At 29.0% G+C, this 20,683-nt stretch overlaps 1 protein-coding gene across 8 annotated transcripts in view; it reads right to left on the bottom strand.

Moving 5' to 3' along the window:
* LOC142240278 (UNC93-like protein) overlaps positions 1-20,683 on the bottom strand; it is a 195,305-nt gene that overhangs the window by 72,951 nt on the left and 101,671 nt on the right. Inside the window, exon 1 of one of the 8 annotated variants that reach the window (XM_075311977.1) lies at positions 2,112-2,153. The exons of the other annotated variants lie outside the window; for them this stretch is intronic. The gene's annotated coding sequence lies outside the window, so the exon portion shown is untranslated. Of the gene's footprint in view, positions 1-2,111; positions 2,154-20,683 lie in introns of those variants that run through there. 8 annotated transcript variants of the gene reach the window in all.

Below are 20,683 nucleotides of genomic sequence, written 5' to 3'. Positions count from 1 at the left end.
ACAGAAATAGAAATTCGCTACAATTTTCTAAAGAAATAGAATTTTGCGAAAATGTTCGTTAGAAATAATATTTTGTGCAAAGTTTTTATAGAAATAACATTTTGTGAAAATTTTCTATAGAAATAACATTTTATGAAAATTTTCTACAGAAATAAAGTTTTGCGAAAATTTTCTATAAAAATAAAGTTTTGCGAAAATTTCCTATAGAAACAAAATTTTGTGAAAATATTCTATACAAATAAAATTTTTTGAAAATTCTCTATAGAAATAAAGTTTTGCGAAAATTTTCTATAGAAATAAAATTTTGTGAAAATATTCTATAGAAATAACATTTTGAGAAAATTTTATAAAGAAACAGAATTTTTCGAAAATGTTCTTTAGAAATAACATTTTGTGCAAATTTTCTATAGAAATAAAGTTTTGCGAAAATTTTCTATAGAAATAAAATTTTGTGAAAATATTCTATAGAAATAAAGTTTTGTGAAAATTTTCTAAAGAAATGAATTTAGCAAAAATTTGTTATAGAAATAAAATTTTGTGAAAATTTTCTGTAGACATTTTTTAGAGAAATAAAATTGTCACATGTTGTAGTTGACTGTAGAAACAATAAGCATTGTTCGACTGTTCACCACTTAGGTGAATTCTAACAAATTAGCTTTCTAAAAATAAATTTCGTGTTGTTGCATTACTATGTAACAAAACGAAATAAAAATAAGATTAAAGGCATTGTAAGTTATATGAAAAGATGATGTACAGTGGGAGTAAAGATGATTCAATTTGTAAGAGGAAATTTCCCAAATGTTTTCTCCATAAGAAGTTAGCATAAAGGGCCCAAAATTGAGTTATCTCTCCCAGCCAGATCTATACTAAAGGCTGTGGAAAGGTTCATTCACCCGAACCGAAACATGTACAGTCCAGGCGTGTATAGATTTGTATCTGGCGTTTTCTTTTCAATGGCTCTATTAACCATGTTCCTTAATCTATATCTGTCCATAAAGCTCGAAAAATAATTGTATAATTAGATAAAATTTTGTGAAAATTTTCCATAGAAATAACATTTTGTGCAAATTTTCTATAGAAATAAAATTTTGTGAAAATTTTCTAAAGGAATAGAATTTTGAGAAAATTTTCTGTAGAAATAGAATTTTGCGAAAAATTTCTAAAGAAATAGAATTTTGCGAAAATGATCGTTAGAAATAACATTTTGTGCAAATTTTCTGTAGAAATTACATTTTGTGAAAATTTTCTATAGAAATAAAGTTTTGCCAAAATTTTCTATAGAAATAAAGTATTGCGAAAATTTCCTATAGAAAAAAAGTTTTGTAAAAATATTCTATAGAAATAAAATTTTGCGAAAATTTTCTAAAGAAATAGAATTTTGGGAAAATTTTCTATAGAAATAAAATTTTTCGTAAATATCCTGGAGAAATAAAATATTGTGAAAATTTTCTTTAGAAATAAAATTTTGCCAAAATTTCCTGGAGAAATAAAATATTGTGAAAATTTTCTATAGAAATTAAATTTTGCGAAAAAAAAATGTTCTTTAAATTTTGATAGATAGTTTTTGGCTCGAGTGGCAACCCTGCTTGCCATACAAAGAGACAATGGTGGCGTATACGTTATATTATATCTCCATATGGGGAAACAACACTCATACGTTAGGTGGCCCCTTACAGGTGAGTTATAATTCATGCTTATTCCGTCAGATGTTTATAATTACGAAATAAACATCTGACCATGTATATCAAAAAATTATTTCTTTCTTTAAAAGGCGAAATAAGACTTCTTATTGTAGAACTGTTCATTATATAATCTGCAATTCTTGATTTTTTTCAGGTTTGTCGGTGTTTTCGGTCAATTTAAATTGTTCACAACGTGACCACTAAGAAGCTAATGAAAATGTAAAGTATTTCCAGCCAAAACCAATGGCATCTTCCCTGTCATTTTTTTGTCTAACAAAATCACAACAAAGTTGTTCTTATGGATGGTAATATTTTTTTTTACCATTCTCTTTTCTTTAGGGTTGTTAGTTACGGAGATTTTGCATAAAAATTTGCATTTAATGCAATTTTTATGGAATTTTTGTTTTTACAACCAAGCGAATTACTCACATGTTACCAGAACAAACATTGCCTTTTACAAAAAGACATAAGCTTAGAAACCACAAGAAAAAAAAGTAAAATATCAATTATTTATGATGGTGAAGAATGCCTTTGACTTGGAAAAAAACATATATCAAAAATAACTTGCTTCTGAACAGAAAGAAGTGATTCAAGTACTTCTTCTTACATATAATCCAGGATGATATGTTCTTCTCTGTATGTGGAGTGTGATGATGAGCTTTTTTTATTGCCTTTTACTTTTCCCCCTTTTTTGCGACTAATAAAACCCAGGAAATATCTCATAAAACGAAATTTAATGTGACATTAAAAATTTCATGCCCATTGTCATTTCGACTAACAAAAGTAAATGTTCCATGGATCATTTTACTTAAGAGTATTACCCAGAAAAAGAGCTAAATGTATATAAATGATTTGGATTTTTTTACGAAACATGAAATGCAAAAGTTTTTAAGCAAAACTGCTTCTATACCCTACACCACAATGGACATAATCCTCGCTCAAGATAATCGGTTCAAACCATATGGTTTCCGAATTTACATTTTAAATTTGTAATGTTAGATTTGTTGGAAAGTGTTTTAACCCTTTGACTACCGTTGTCCACTTAGGAGGACATTCGAAAACGACACCAAACTCTATTTCCCCAATTAGTTTGTATTTATTTGTCGATGTTATTTTAAAGTAGAGGCTTAAATATAAATAAGGAACATATATTTTCCATATTAATGAGAATTAAAATGACTTTTTAAAAGCTTCTTTAACAATGAACGAAAAAATACGAAATTGTGAGACCATTTTTCTATTGTATGTCTCTAATAAATCGACATTCATCCAAAAATTATAGCTGATATTTTTGCGGGGTTTTTCTTTTGAATTTTTTTCTCATACTTCGAAAGAAATTATAGCCCATGTAACGCTTATTTTGGTAAGGCTATTTGGTAACAGTTAGGTGGCAGCCCGATGTATCAGGCTCACTTAGACTATTCAGTCCATAGTGATGCCGAGGTAGTGAACTTCTCCCTTATCAATAAGTGCTTCCCGATTCTATATTCAGCTCAAATGGACCTCCTTTTTATAGCTGAATCCAAACGGCGTTCCACATTTTCGGTAAAGCTACTTAGAGAAGCTTCGGAACACCCAGAAATGTCACCAGCATTACTGTTCGGTCGAAACTGAGATAGAACGCACGACCATATGTATATCACAAAATATTTTTTTCTGATTCAATCTTGAAATCAATTGATCCAATTAATTTTTTAATTGAAATGTATTCAATCACAGAAATGATAGTATCAATTAAAATATTAATTGAAGGTCAATTAAACAATTAATTTATCCAATTAAAAACTTAATTGATACTATTAATTTTTGTGATTGATTTTGGTTTCAATTAAAAAATTTTTAATTGATTATTTTTATACCCTCCACCTTGGGATGGGGGGGGGGGGGGGGGTGGTACATTAACTTTGTCATTCCGTTTGTAACACATCGAAATATTGCTCTAAGACCCCATAAAGTATATATTCTGGGTCGTGGTGAAATTCTGAGTCGATCTGAGCATGTCCGTCCGTCCGTCCTTCCGTCTGTTGAAATCACGCTTACTTCCGAACGAAACAAGCTATCGACTTGAAACTTGGCACAAGTAGTTGTTATTGATGTAGGTCGGATGGTATTGCAAATGGGCCATATCGGTCCACTTTTTCGTATAGCCCCCATATAAACGGACCCCCAAATTTGGCTTGCGAGGCCTCTAAGAGAAGCAAATTTCATCGGATCCGGCTGAAATTTGGTACATGGTGTTAGTATATGGTCTGTAACAACCATGCAAAAATTGGTTCACATCGGTCCATAATTATATATAGCCCCCATATAAACCGATCCCCCGATTTGGCTTGCAGAGCCTCTAAGAGAAACAATTTTCATCCGATCCGGCTAAAATTTGGTACATGGTGTTAGTATATGATCTCGAACAACCATGCAAAAATTGGTCCATATCGGTCCATAATTATATATAGCCCCCATATAAACCGATCACCAGATTTGACCTCCGGAGCCTCTTGGAAGACCAAAATTTATCTGATTCAGTTGAAATTTGGTACATGAAGTTAATATATGGCCACAAACATCCATGCAAAAATTGGTCGATATCGGTCAATAATTATATATAGGCCCCATACAAACCGATCCCCAGATTTGACCTCCGGAGCACCTTGGAAGAGCAAAATTCTTCCCATTCGGTTGAAATTTGGTACGTGATGTTAGTATAGGGTATCCAAACAACCATGCAGGAATTGGTTCCTATCAGTCCATAATTATATATAGCTCCCATATAAACCGATCCTCAGATTTGACCTCCGGTGCCTTTTGGAGAAGCAAAATTCATCCGATCTGGTTGAAATTTGGTACGTGGTGGTAGTATATGATATTTAACAACCATGTGATTTGAAATTTGTGGATGACAGTCTTTCGTAGAAGTTTCTACGCAATCCATGGTGGAGGGTACATAAGATTCGGCCAGGCCGAACTTACGGCCGTATATATTTGTTTTTAATTGGAATGTCTTCAATCACAGTAATGATAGAATCAATTAAAAATTTAATTGAAAATCAATTAAAAAGATTAATTGACATTACTAATTTTTGTGATAGATTTTTGTTTCAATTAAAAATTTTTAATTAATTTAATTTAATAAAAAAATTATATTTATAATTGAATATTTTTATAACTCAATTAAGACTTTAATTGGAAAAAATGATGATTAAAATTGAGTGTTAGCCGCCGCTGTCAAAATTCGGTCGGATTCATACTCTGATATTACGTGACTTGACATGGCCATGTTCTAGTAACTTCTTCACACAGCTACATTGTAGAGTATAATAAAGTCTGCCAATTTGTGATTTTTTCCATGTCTCCTATGCTAAAATTTAAAAGACCCCAAAAGGGGGTAACAACAAATAATGCTAATGTTTTATATAGCATACTTGTAAAACAAAACCGAAAATTAACCAATGCCAAAGCATTAGTATTATGCACTGCTAAACATTTTATTCCACAAAATAAATCTGAGAGTAAAAAAAAATCCGAAAGTAATTTAGTCATAAATGTACAGTAAAATTAACCATTAACATTTTAGCACTTTTATGTGTGTTTACAATGTCTTTAGTTGGTTTTTATTTTTGCTCAGAGTATTGCCATGCCTTTTATGCTACCATTTACCAATAAAGTATTCAACATACTCTGAGATACTATATATTCTGTCATTCTCCTTGCCCTCATACTCTCTGGATTACACCTTCTCTTTTGCTCACACATGGCTTAGTCGGAATAAATACAGCAAATCATATGAAATTTAAATCTCTGTACTTTTGTCTGTATGTACTTTCGTTTGTGTTTTTGTTAAACATTGCCATCCAACTCCTTGAGGCTTAAAGCTTCATTGGCTTCATAAGCTTCATTTTATGTAATTGGTGTAAAATGGCAAGCATTTTGCAAGCACTTGTGGTAAATTTTTTCCAACCACTTATGTTTTTGTTGTTTTTTTTTTCCCTGAACTTACCTTCAACTAGGTAGTTCTTTGGTAAAGAGAGAGTGAGAGCTTCTCAGTGGTAGTGTTAATTGAATCCGAATCAATTTGCATGTTGCTTTTCATTGACATTTTTTGGCTTTTCAAAAGAAAATTGAATATTCATTGAACATAATACGTTTTGTGACATTTTCAATTTGAGGACAGTGGGCAAATGTGGAAATGTGTGTTAAAGTTTTATACATTTATACCAGGGATCCGGAGCGGTCCATTTTTTTCGCTCCGCTCCGCTCCCGCTCCGGAGAAAAAAAAAATCGCTCCGCTCCTCGCTCCGCTCCGAGAAAAAAAAATCGCTCCGCTCCGCTCCTCTTCGAGAAAAATCGGGCGGTACATATATATGGGAGCTATAGCTAAATCTGGGAAAATCGGGCGATACATATATATGAGAGCTATATCTAAATCTGAACCGATTTGGATGAAATTTTGCAGACTTGAAGGGCGATGAAAAAGATTACCTTTTGCCAAATTTGGCGACGATCCGTTTGAAAAAAAGCACAGCGTGACCCCATTTGTCGAAATCGGGCGATACATATATATGGGAGCTATATCTAAATTTGATCCGATTTCTTCCAAATTCAATAGTGTTCGTCGTTGTGCCCAAAAACTCCCTGTACCAAATTTCATCAAAATCGGTTAATAATTGCCACCGGAATCCTGTGAACAACAAATACATGGACAGACGGACGGACGGACGGACACCAAGCGCTCGATCGACTCAGGAGGTGATTCTGAGTCGATCGGTATATATTTTATGGGGTCTAAAATCAATATTTCTGGTAGGTACATTTTTTGGCAGATCAAATTTATTATACCCTAACCACTATGTGGTTTAGGGTATAATGACTTTAAAACAATGTGTTGAAACATTTTATTAATTTTGAAGATTTTTTCAGAAATATTAAATCCATTTTGACTTCATTAAAACGAAATTTTCATTCATGTTAGGATACACATTTTTATGTCGAATCACTTAGCTATAAAGACAAACTGACTTCATTGAAAAGTTTAGAGACTTTTAGACAAGGAAAAAACTTTATATCAGAGAAATACGTCTTCTATTCTAAGCAAAATTCGTATTCGTATTTTAAGCATGTGAAATATTTGGCCTCCACCGCAATATTCTTTGCGGTGCACCATCTACTATTTAATATGTGATAGAAACCAAATTTATGAAAATGGACCAAATTTAAAAATTAGAAATCTTTTGGACCAATTTTGGTCCGATCGGACCAAAACGGCAACGCTGATTGGAATTGAAAGTCTATACACAGAGTAGAAGTAACTACTCTCCGAAAGTTTTTTTTTTGTTTTGCAACAGACGTAGAGAAAAGGTTTTGTAATATTTGATGATTTGACTTAAAAATGGGTATCTTAACATGAAACAAAAAATTTCAAAAAAGGTCAATTTTACTTTAATAATTCAGAAAAATTCTTTAAATTTAATGAAATTGTCTTTAAATTTGTTGTCTTTTTGCATATTGACTACAAAGCAAAAAATCGTTCAAATATAGGATATGTTTTTCAAAACTTTATTTTAAAGAAGTTTTTTACTTCAAATATAGCATAATTTCTACTGGAAGTCGAGTCCTAATTTGGAAAATAAAGTTGCCGTTAACTCGTTTTTAAAGGACTTTGATAGCATATGAAGAAAAAAAGCTGAGAAAGCGAAAAATTAAAATTTGCTTCCTAGAAGCAAGTACACAAAACCTAAATTTAAGAGAGAATTGTGTTTTAAAAGTGTCCTTGCTTGTATTCTCCGCTTCTTTGGCTCGGAATCAATACCAAATTTTTTAAAGTAAAGACAAAATCTTTGGAACCGGGTATGCTTTTTTTCAGTGTATGTTTGCAACAACCTCCATCGAAATCAGTCCGTGGTATACCTACGAATATTCTTACTCAGATCTAGTGTTACCTAATTTCGCTTTTTTCCACTTTATTGTAAAAATACATTTTCTACCAGCGTTTTTAAGAAATGTTCGTTCTCAAAAAAGTAGATAACATGCAATAATAAAATCAAGTCATTAGTTTTCAATGTGAGAAAAAATTAAAATAAATGTATATGCGCACATTTTTCAACCAAAATTGAAACTATCCATAATTTTAATTAAATTTTCGAGAACTAATATCAGAAATAAGAGAATGCTAGGGTATAGTACAATAGTAAAGCAAATATGAATGTCCTTACACTGAAAAAACGCATGCCTGGTTCCAAAGATTTTGTCTTTACTTTAACAGTTTGGGTATTAATTCCGAGCCAAAGAAGCGGAGAATACAAGTAAGGATACTTTAAAGACGCAATTCTCTTTTAAATTTGGGGGTTATGTACTTGCTTCTAGGAAGCAAATGCTAATTTTTAATTTTTTTTAGATTTTTTTCGTCAGTTGTTATCAAAATCCTTTAAAAACGAGTTAACGACAATTTTATTTTCCATATTAAGACTCGACTTCCAGTAGAAATTATGCTATGTTTCAAGTAACAAGCGTCTTTAATATAAAGTGTTGAAAAACTTGTCTTATTTTTTAACGATGTTTTGCTTTGTAGGCAAGATGCAAAAAGGAAACAAATTTAAATACAATTTTATTAATTTTAAAGAATTTTTCTTAATTATTAAAGTCACGTTGACCTTACCTCAAAAATTTTATCTTTCATGTTATGATACACATTTTTAAGTAAAATCACTTTATTATAAGGACATTACAACTTCATTCAAAAGTTTATTGACTTTTGGACAAGGAAAAAAACTTTATTTTAGAGAAATGCGTCTTCCATGTTAAGCAAAATTTGTATTCTTATTCTAAGGACATGAAATCTTTGACTTCACGACAATATTTTTTTCAGTGTAGAAAACTAAAAAATTAAATATAAATAAGATCGTTTAATTGCATTTATTTGGCGTTCATTACAAACATCTTTGTAGTAATACGGGATGAAATTGATCGAAAGTACTGTTGTTACTTTTACAACACATACTAGAGATATATTTTGACATTTGCCGTTTTTGAAAACAATTACTAAAAAAACACTTTGTGTTTTCCCCAATGTACGTACGTACAAAAATACATATCGTACATTTTAAACGTTTACTCACACTACGCTAAGTACTAAGTAATTTCAAAGTTACACATTTCATTCAAGTAATATTTTATTCGGAGCGGAGCGGTTTTTTATTTGGAAACCGCTCCGCTCCCGCTCCGCTCCGGATTTTAGAAATGCCGCTCCCGCTCCGGCAAAAAAAGGGATTGCTCCGCTCCGCTCCTCGCTCCGCTCCGCTCCGGATCCCTGATTTATACACATGTACTCTATCCATTATTTCAGGGGAGTCACTGGGTTCAATCTCAGTTTCGACTAAACACCAAAAACCTTTTAAGCTGTGGATACCTTCTCAGCAATGCTGGTGACATTGCTGAGTGCTTCAAAAAAAAAGAGAAGTTCACCATTTGTGATATCACAATCAGTGTTGCGAGTATTGGGAATTTTCCTCCAAATTGGTGATATTTTTCGAAATTTTTGAGTTGGGGACTTGGAACAATTTAGACCGATTGCACTCTTGTCGTCTATTGACAAGGTATTTAAGAGGATAATTCACACTCAACTACTGAATTATTTTGAAGAGGAGTCTCCTATATCTAGATCACAGTTTGCTTTTGCCAAAGGGGGAGGAACGCATAAGGCTGTCTTAAGAGTGCTGAATTCGAGTTGCAGGGGCTTAGATAGAGGGTTTTCTGGTATAGGTGCTATATTTTATGATTAAACTAAGGCATTTGACTTAGTTGACCATGGAATTCTGCTGGGGAAACTTTTTCATTATGGCATCAGAGGTCGGGAGCTTGCTCTTATTAGGAGTTTTCTAACCAATAGGAAACAATTTGTTCAGGTGGGGGAGGGCTGAAGTACAGATAGACTGATGGATTGTGGAGTTCCGCAGGGCAGTATATTAGGCCCACTACTATTATATTTTATATATCAATGATTTTCAGAATTCGGAATTGTTTGGGTCAATTGTACTGATTGCTGATGACATATCGATTTTATATCCATATAAACATTATACACTCTTGAAAATGGAGATGGAAAGGGACTTTGCACTTGTTAATGAGTTTATGAGGTTAAACAGACTAGTTTTGAATACTGCGAAGACTATGAATTTGGGGACTTTTGTGGGGACTTTTTTTCGCAATTTCTTCAATAAATCACATTATTAGCATTTTATTTCTACATTAGTAATAAACAAGTATATACGGCCGTAAGTTCGGCCAGGCCGATGCTTATGTGCCCTAAACCATGGTTTGCGTAGAAACTTCTACTGAAGACTGTCATCCACAATCGAATTACTTGGGTTGCGGTAACTTTTGCCGATGACAAGGTATCTCAAAACTTCCTAATACCGTAATATATACCACTTAGTCCATACGTGGTATATATTAAACTTCAAATGTCCGATTAAATACGTATATAATTAAGTTTGACAAAATTTTCTATAGAAATAAAATTTTGACAACATTTTTTATAGAAGTAAAATTTGGACAACATTTTCTATAGAAATACGATTTTAACAAAATTTTCTATAGAATAACATTTTGACAAAATTTATTTGGGCTGTTTCGGAATTACCACATTCCTCATCAGCATCCTCTACTTGCAGCAAAAGCTGCTTGTAGTTTAGTCAATGCATGACTTTAAGCTGAGATCAAAAAAAAAACAACAATAACGATTGAAGAGAAGCCAACAATAAAAAACAAAAATTTTGACTAAATTTTTACAACATTCTCTATAGAATTAAAATGTTGACAACATTTTCTACAGAAATAAAATTTTGCCAAAATTTTCTATAGAAATAAAATTTGACAAAATTTTCTATAGGAATAAAATTTCGACAAAATTTTCTAAAGAAATAAAATTTTGCTAGATTATTTTTGCTCGAGTGGTAAGCATGATTATGAACCGATATGGACCAATTTTTGTGTGATTGGGGATCGGCTATATATAACATTTGGCATGGTTATTAGTGGCCATATATCAACACCACGTTGCAAATTTCAACCGGATCGGATGAATTTTGCTCGTTCAAGTGGCTCCCGAGCTCAAATCTGGGGATCGGTTTATATAGGGGCTATATATAATTATGGACTGATATGGACCAATTTTTGCATGGTTGTTAGAGACTATATATTAATACCGTGGACCAAATTTCAGCCGGATCGGATGAAATTTGCTTCTCTTAGAGGATCCGCAAACCACATCTGGGAATCGGTTTATATGGGGGCTATATATAATTATGGACTGATATAAACCAATTTGTGCATGGTTGTTAGAGACCATATACTAACACTAAGTACCAAATTTCAGGCTGATCGGATGAAATTTGCTTCTCTTAGAACAATCGCAAGCCAAATTGGGGGGTCCGTTTATATGGGGGCTATACGTAAAAGTGGACCGATATAGACCAATTTTTGCATGGTTGTTAGAGACCATATACTAACACTATGTACCAAATTTCAGCCGGATCGGATGAAATTTGCTTCTCTTAGAGCAATCGCAAGCCAAATTTGGGGGTCCATTTATATGGGGGCTCTACGTAAAAGTGAACTGATATGGACCAATTTTTGCAAGGTTGTTAGAGACCATATACTAACACCATGTACCAAATTTCAGCCGGATCGGATCAAATTTGCTTTTGTTAGAGCAATCGCAAACCAAATTTGGGGGTCCGTTTATATGGGGGCTATACGTAAAAGTGGACCGATATGGACCAATTTGTGCATGGTTGTTAGAGACCATATACTAACACCATGTACCAAATTTCAGCCTGATCGGATGAAATTTGCTTCTTTTAGAGCAATCGCAAGCCAAATTTGGGTGTGCGTTTATATGGGGGCTATACGTAAAAGTGGACCGATATGGACCAATTTTTGCACGGTTGTTAGAGACCGTATACTAACACCATGTACCAAATTTCAGCCGGATCGGATGAAATTTGCTTCTCTTAGAGCAATCACAAACCAAATTTGGGGGTCCGTTTATATGGGGGCTATACGTAAAAGTGGACCGATATGGCCCATTTGCAATGCCATCCGACCTACATCAATAACAACTACTTGTGCCAAGTTTCAAGTCGATAGCTTGTTTCGTTCGGAAGTTAGCGGGATTTCAACAGACGGACGGACATGCTCAGATCGACTCAGAATTTCACCACGACCCAGAATATATATACTTTATGGGGTCTTAGAGCAATATTTCGATGTGTTACAAACGGAATGACAAAGTTAATATACCCCCATCCTATGGTGGAGGGTAAAAAAAGTGTTGTTCCACCAAGACAACGCACCGTGCCACAAGTCATTGCGAACGATGGCAAAAATTCATGAATTGGGCTTCGAATTGCTTCCCCACCCACCTCATTCTCCAGATCTGTCCCCAGCGATTTTTTCTTGTTCTCAGACCTCAAAAGGATGCTCGCAGGGAAACAAATTTGGCTGCAATGAAGAGGTGATTGCCGAAACTGAGGCCTATTTTGAAGCAAAACTGAAGGAGTACTACCAAAATGGTATCAAAAAATTGGAAGGTCGTTATAATCGTTGTATCGCTCTTGAAGGGAATTATGTTGAATAATAAAAACGAATTTTGACAAAAAAAAGTGTTTTACTTTGTTAGACCGGGGACTTATCAGCCAACCTGTTAAGTGGACATCAATTTTAACACAAAAATTGATGTCATCCTCTATAACCTAACCTAAAACGTTGCCTAACTGGTTTGAGCATATCCCTCAAATGTAGAAATGATGAAGATGGTTCACATCCATATTGATCTACCACCCAGTTTTATTACTTGAAATTTTAGAAGCAAATTTTCGTTCATAAATACATGGTGACCAAACTCCCATTTGGAAGATGATCACTGGTCTACTGATGTTGTGTTCACGGCTGCCACAGTTGATAGAATTCTACCAAAAATGGTCGATTTTTTACTGTTTGGTAGAATGGTAGGATTCTTGATGTTTTGGTAGATTTTGTAAAGAGGTTCCTCTCCATTTAAGAGGTACAAATATATAAAAAAAATTTTTTTGGAAAAAAATGTTCACAAAATTTTCTAAAGACATGAAATTTTCCAAAAAACATATAAAAAAATAAAATTTTGACAACATTCTATATAGAAATAAATTTTTGACAAAATTTTCATAGAAATAAAATTTGACAAATTTTCCATAGATATACAATTTTGACAAAATTTTCCATAGAAGTAAAATTTTGACAAAATTTTCCATAGAAATAAAATTTTGACAAAAGTTTCTATAGAAATAAAATTTCACAAAATATTTAATAGAAATAAAATTTTGACAAAATTTGCTATAGAAATAAAATGCTGTCAATTTTTTTCTTTAGAAATAAAATTTTGACAACATTTTCTAAAAAGAAATAAATATTACAAAAAAGTCTGACAATTTTAACAAATTAAATTTAATTTAATTTATATGTAAATCTTATCGTGTGATATTCATTAAATTAATATTCGTGAATTCAATTAAATTCGTTTAAATTTGCCCGGTTTATTATAACCGTTTAAATGCCTGCTGCTACTTTCCATTCCTTTTTCAAATGTCTATTATTATCTGAAATTTGCCTAAATTATAGTCATAAAATTAAATTCAGTCCATTCGTGGCCAATGGCATAATTAGTTAGCTCGTCAAACAAAAAGAAGCTCTATTATAGCAGAAAAAGACCTATTTCATCATATGAATTCATTATCATTTTTCCCACAACATATTTTTGTGCTCCAGCCTCTGGGCATTGTATCTGAATTGAAGATACCCTCATATTAGAGCCTACATTACAACGTTCAGTGCTTTGGGTTTGTGTGGAACAGAAAAACACATAAATTCGTGGGCAAATCATATTTTACTATTATTTCACACGCCTGTCCGAGTGTTGATAAAATAGAATTTATTTTCTAGGTTTGTATTTTATTCCATGGACCATGGTTGGCAGACAAGTCTGTACCATAGCTGGCGAAAGTAGAGAATCTTCTATACAAAATAACAGACCCGCAGGAATATAAACGTCTATGGCCACATAGAAGTTAGACTACAATAATAAATAAAGGATGTTTCTAAGTTAAGCTGAATGGGTTCTAATGGTTAGAGAATGAAATTTATGGGGGTTGTGGCAGAGAATTGGTATTTATTTGAGTTATGGCGGAAGATTGAAAATTTTTAAATAATTTATATAAACATGACAATTTTCCTATATATTAGGTGCCCATTTATTCTGTTTGAAGATTAGTGTTAAATGTTCGATCGATTTGCAAATAACAAGTTACCTGTGTAAAAACTTTTTGATTGCAAATTATGATGCACACCGAAAAAAACTAAACATATTTGGCTTCTAAAAGAACTCGATATTTCAAATTTAAGGCCAATTGTCTCCTATGTTCAATAAATTCTGCTTCAAGAAGTTTAAGAAGAAAAATCCTGGAATCATTTTATATGAGTGATATGTAATAAATAATAAAATCACTAATTTGATTCTGTACCCCAAGAAATCGGTTTATGTAAGACTTTATGAAAAATCTGGACCGAATTTATGGCTTCTATTTCTGTCAAAACGTATGAAAATTGCAGGTTGGCCAAAACGTTAGACTAATCGGTCAAGAAGCTAAATCACAGGATCAATTTATATGTGAGCGGTATATCACAAAATTTCGCAGTGTGAGTTATATTCGAGCGTGAAGTCTACAGACAGAGGGATATGTCTTTATCATCTTTAAATAAAATTAAAATGGATCGATTTAGCCCATCCTCTGTTCTAACCTTCTAGAAAACATAGAAAACATGGTTTGGGCGAAGTCGGAGTAGAGCACACTATTTACGACTCCGATACCACAGCCCTGATTTTAACCATACATTTGTTAATTCTTACTATTTTTGGAAATCGTACGAAATTTTTTTTTTTCTACTTCAGTTACATTAAATTTATGTGTACGGCCATGGTTAGGTGGCAGCCCGATTCCATGTTAAGCTCTATGACAAGGGACCTCCTTTTTATAGCCGAGTCCGAACGGCGTTCCACATTGCAGTGAAACCACTTAGAGAAGCTTTGAAACCCTCAGAAATGTCACCAGCATTACTGAGGTGGGATAATCCACGCTGAAAAATTTTTTGGTGTTCGGTCGAAGCAGGAATCGAACCCACGACCTTGTGTATGCAAGGCGGGCATGCTAACCATTGCATCACGGTGGCCGGCCATAGAACATTATATCCAAGCTTAGTTCATAAAATTTTGAGACATACTTGGGAATTCCAATCACGGTTGCCACAGTTGGTAGAATTCTACCAAAAATGGTAGATTTTTTACTGTTTGATGTTTTGGTAGATTTCTCTCCAAAGGCACTTAAATTTTCTATATAAATGAAATCTTTTAGGAAATAAAATGTTGAGAACATTTTCTATAGGAATGAAATTTTTGGAAACTAGGAATACAATTTTCAGACAACTTTCTATAGAAATAAAATGTTGAGAAAATTTTCTATAAGAAAAAAATTTTGAGACAACTTTCTACAGAAATAAAATTTTGAGACACTTTTCTATATAAATAAAACATTGAGAAAATTTTCTGTAGGAAGAAAATTTTGAGACAAATTTCTATAGAAATAAAATTTTGAGACAATTTTCTAGAGAAATAAACATTTGAGAAAATTTTCTAAAGGAATAAAATTTTGAGACAATTTTCTTATAAAAATAAAATTTTTAAACAATTTTCTATAGAAATAAAATTTTTAGAAAATTTTCTACAGAAATAAACTTTTTAGAAAATGTTCAACAGAAATAAAACATTGAGGAAATTTACTACAGAAACAAAACATTGAGGAAATTTACTATAAGAATAAAATTGAGATAAATTTCTATAAAAACAAAATTTTGAGAAAATTATTTATAGAATTAAAATATTGAAAAAATTTTCTATAGATATAAAATTTTGAGACAATTTTCTATAGAATCAAAATTTTGGAATAAAATTTTGAGAACATTTTCTAGAGAAATACAATTTTGAGAAATTTTTCTATACTTTTCTATAGCAATAAAAGTTTGAGACAACTTTCTAGAGAAATAAAAATTTTACGAAATTTTCTATGGGAATAACATTTTGCGAAAATTTTCTATAGAAATGAATTTTGCAAAATGTTTTTATTGAAAGAAAAATTTTGAAACAATTTTCTAAAGAATAAAAATAGACAATTTTCTATAGAAATAAAATTTTAAGAAAATTTCCCACAGAAATAATATTTTGAAAAAATTTTCTATAGAAATAAAATTTTGAGAAAATTTTCTACAGAAATAAAATTTTGAAATAAAATTTTGGGACAATTTTCTATAGAAATAATTTTTTGAGAAAATTATTTATAGGAATAAAATTTTGAAAAAAATTTCTATATAAATAAAATTTTGAGAAAATTTTGTATAGAAATACAATGTTAAAAAAAAATTTTATAGAAATAAAACTTTGAGAAAATTTTTTTGAGGAATAAAATTTTGAGAAAATTTTCTATAGAAAAAAACTGTTGAGACATTTTTCTATAATTTTCTATAGCAATACAATTTTGAGACAATTTTCTTTAGGAATACAATTTTGACAAAATTTTCTACATAAATAAAATTTTGAGAAAACTTTATATAGGAATAAAATTTTGAGACCATTTTCTATAGAAATAAAATTTCGAGAAAATTTTCTATAGAAAAAAAAACTTTGAGAAAATTTTTTATAGAAATAAAATTTTGAGAAAATTTTTTATAGAAATAAAAATTTGAGAAAACTTTCTATAGAAATAAAATTTTGAGAAAATTTTTTATAGAAATAAAATTTTGAGAAAAATTTCTATAGAAAAAAATGGTTGAGAAAATTTTTTATAATTTTCTATAGCAATACAATTTTGAGACAATTTTTTATAGAAATAAAATTCTGACAAAATTTTCTACAGAAATAAAATTTTGAGACAATTGTATAGAGTAATAAAAATTTGAGAAAATATTCCAAAGGAATAAAATTTTGAGACCATTTTCTATAGAAAAAAATTTTGAGAAAATTTTCTACAAAGAAAACTTTGAGAAAATTTTTTATAGGAATAAAATTTTGAAACAATTTTCTAGAGAATAAAAAATTTGAGAAAATTTTTTTATAGAAATAAAATTTTGATAAATTTTTCTATAAAAATAAATTTTTGAGAAAATTTTCTATAGAGATAAAATTTTGAGACAATTTTCTATAGAAATAAAATTTTTAGAACATTTTCTATAAAAATAAATTTTTGAGAAAATGTTCTATAGAAATAAAATTTTGAAAGAATTTTCTATTGAAATGAAATTTTCAGAAAATCTTCTATAGAAATAAAATTTTGAGAATTTTGTTTTATAATTCAATATCTTTAAAAATTTTAATTTTCGTGTTATTTCATAGTTCTGTTGTGAGTAATTTCATCTTTTTTGTACGAGTAGCTATTTTCACTTGTTGGCAGGCCAAAATCGTTAAAACATATAAAATTTTCTATAGAAATAATGTTGAGAAATTTTTCTATAAAAAAATAAATTTTTGAGAAAATTTTCTATAGAAATAAAATTTTAAGACAATTTTCTATAGAAACAAAAATTTTGAGAAAATTTTCTATAAAAATACATTTTTGAGAAAATTTGCTGTAGAAATAAAATTTTGAAAAAAATTTCTATAGAAATGAAATTTTTAGAAAATCTTCTATAGAAATAAAATTTTGTTTTATAATTCAATATCTTTAAAAATTTTAATTTTCGTGCTATTTCATAGTTCTGTTGTGAGTAAGTTCTTCTTTTTTGTACGAGTAGCAATTTTCACTTGTTGGTACAGGCCAAAATCGTTAAAACATATAAAATTCGACATATTTACAATTGAAGGGTATTTATACACCCACAAATTGTCGCTAATCTGAGGGATCATTCGTTCATACGAAGAAACAAAAATTATTTTCATTCTAACCACAAAGATTTTATCACTAACTTCAAAATAAGATTTTTTTAATGTAGTAGATTGTGGTAAGATATTCTCCACATTTTGGGAAATTTTTTGACACGAGTGGCAATTGTGAACCAATGGGCTGTGGAAATTTTCGAAAAAAAAAACATAAAATAAAATTTAACTACAAACAAAACAAAAGTTTGTTTGCAATAAAAATATGTGTTTTTCTAATGGCCTTTGTAGCTAATGCTATTTCTTTTTTTATTCTTGGCTTATAATTACTATAAATTAAATTAATAAATAAACAAATAAAAATATGTTAAATTCAGCATTAGTTTAATTACGGGGTTTTCTGTTTGTGTGTATATGTGTGTGAAACATTTCGCAGTTTTTGACAGACCTACTCTGCTTGAGCTATGTTGAGGGCTAATGACAACATTCTATAGTTTAAAAACCTTATTTTAATTAGCAAGATTTATACACATGTACGTTTTTCATTAATTTTCATTCGTTCGAAATAATCCACCCTATATTTAAGACAAAATGGTCAACCAGAATATTACATTTAATCTTATAGTCCCAATTCAATCTTATACAACCAACCTATAGACAGAACAATTAAGATTGAGGAAAATACGTACATACACCACTACCCTTACATACAGTCTACGGTCTATTCATTCACTCAACTCAACACTTGTTTCCACACATCTGTGAGGGAAACTAATAAAGCACACAGTGGGAGATACTCAAACTTTACCTTACCCAGTCGGATAATTCGTGGGCCCTGCATTTATAAGAGCTGAAAATACACATTATAATAGCGTCAATGAAACTTCCAACACAACTTACATGATAACGTGCTTTAACATCTATGTTTTTTAAAATTTGCTAAAGGCGAAAAGATTCAATAGACATTGCCAACTCGCTTCTCAAATCAAGCCTATTATAATGTCTGTTTTAAGCCAAACATCGGAACGACTACTAATGACATTTCAACTTACACGAGAAGGCTTGTTTTTTATTGAAATTATTTCATTTAAAAACGAAACACACTTCTTATTTCTGTTAAATTTTTTTTTGAAATTATAGTTTACATTGGATGAAGTCAAAATTACATATTTTCTTAAGTCTTAAGCAATAAGAGGCATCGTTTTCTATGAAAGTATCACTACAGGACAAATGTCACAGAAAAAACGTGAACACACTTATTATTTATAGAAAAATTAACTAAAGAGTATTACAAACGCTGACATCATGTCGATATCTCAAAACTAAGTGAATATTTTTCGACAAATTCAAGAACATTTATTAAACATAATATTATAAAAGCCTTTAACTATATATATTATAAAAGCCTTTAACTATGACGGGTTTCAAAATAAAGAATCCTTTAAAACTTACAATAATATCAACCAAATATTCTTCAAAGCAATTGAAGAAGAAGTAGTCACTTTTGATGCATATAAAATGCAATTGAGAAAAGCATTTAAGAGAGAGAAAAATAAGATTTACAAAGAAAAATGTTTAAAAATAAAAAATAATTAGCAATTTAAATATACATTAATTTATATAAAAATAATTACAAATATAAATATAAATATAAATGTAAATATAAATGTAAATATAAATACAAATATAAATATAAATATAAATATAAATATAAATATAAATATAAATATAAATATAAATATAAATATAAATATAAATATAAATATAAATATAAATATAAATATAAATATAAATATAAATATAAATATAAATATAAATATAAATATAAATATAAATATAAATATAAATATAAATATAAATATAAATATAAATATAAATATAAATATAAATATAAATATAAATATAAATATAAATATAAATATAAATATAAATATAAATATAAATATAAATATAAATATAAATATAAATATAAATATAAATATAAATATAAATATAAATATAAATATAAATATAAATATAAATATAAATATAAATATAAATATAAATATAAATATAAATATAAATATAAATATAAATATAAATATAAATATAAATATAAATATAAATATAAATATAAATATAAATATAAATATAAATATAAATATAAATATAAATATAAATATAAATATAAATATAAATATAAATATAAATATAAATATAAATATAAATATAAATATAAATATAAATATAAATATAAATATAAATATAAATATAAATATAAATATATATATAAATATAAATATAAATATAAATATAAATATAAATATAAATATAAATATAAATATAAATATAAATATAAATATAAATATAAATATAAATATAAATATAAATATAAATATAAATATAAATATAAATATAAATATAAATATAAATATAAATATAAATATAAATATAAATATAAATATAAATATAAATATAAATATAAATATAAATATAAATATAAATATAAATATAAATATAAATATAAATATAAATATAAATATAAATATAAATATAAATATAAATATAAATATAAATATAAATATAAATATAAATATAAATATAAATATAAATATAAATATAAATATAAATATAAATATAAATATAAATATAAATATAAATATAAATATAAATATAAATATAAATATAAATATAAATATAAAATAAGGTTTTAGTTTCTTTGTTTATAATTAATTAATTAATTTTTGTATTCCATCTAATTAAAATATTATTTAATTATATTGGAGCACAGGTATAGAATTCCATACGTTTAGTTTTACATTTAATTTTTCCATATTCTGATTAATTTAAATAAAAATTAATTTTCGAGTATGTATAGTAATATAAATATTTAATAAAGTTTAAAATATATATTTTTTTTAAATTTGACTATTTGACGTTGTTCTCATTATATCGCTGTTGATTGTAACTGATCAACAACATTTAACAATGCTATCGAATTTCATATGCCGATATTAGACGTTAGAAAGCCCCTGATTATGCAATGCAGAGAATCATGAGTAGTGAATATTTTTCG

This window comes from Haematobia irritans, chromosome 5 (assembly GCF_050003625.1).
Source record: "Haematobia irritans isolate KBUSLIRL chromosome 5, ASM5000362v1, whole genome shotgun sequence".
NCBI classification, from domain to species: Eukaryota; Metazoa; Arthropoda; class Insecta; order Diptera; family Muscidae; genus Haematobia; species Haematobia irritans.
The sequence above is the reverse complement of the archived record's forward strand: the minus strand, read 5'-3'. Positions and strand labels throughout refer to the sequence as shown.